Source organism: Myotis brandtii, unplaced genomic scaffold (assembly GCF_000412655.1).
Source record: "Myotis brandtii unplaced genomic scaffold, ASM41265v1 scaffold731, whole genome shotgun sequence".
In the NCBI taxonomy this organism is placed as follows: Eukaryota; Metazoa; Chordata; class Mammalia; order Chiroptera; family Vespertilionidae; genus Myotis; species Myotis brandtii.
The window spans coordinates 432888-433355 of NW_005370895.1; positions in this window are offsets into that span (position 1 = coordinate 432888).

The following is a 468-nucleotide window of genomic DNA, read 5'->3' on the forward strand; positions in this document are numbered from 1 at the left end:
CTACACCTCAGGGCTCCAAGCTGTTCTGCAGCAGCAGCAGCAGCAGCAGCAGCTGTGACAACAGCAACAAGGAGGCCTCTCGAGTGAGTCACCGGTTCAAAGTCTGTGCACAAACATCCCTCGTGTGTCCTAACAACTGCCCCTCACCGCTCAGCGGCCGGAATGAAGAAGAAAGTAGGGACCAGCAGCTTCCTGTCCACAAGACAAGATCCCCCTCAGGAATGTTAGCCATCAGATCAGCGGCTCTTTCCCACGTCTCCTCATTCTCTTCATAGAACCCCCACTCTCCCCTGGGCCCGTGTTAGCACACCAGTGGCCCAGGCTGGTTCTCCAACAGCCAGACAAGAAGAAGCCCGCCACTGTCTCCCAGTCTCAACAACAATCCAGGCCCACCCGGGACCTGTACCTCAACCCCAAGGAAAGGGAAAACAACTCCCATGTTCATTGTGGGTGGTGCCCCCCGCGCGT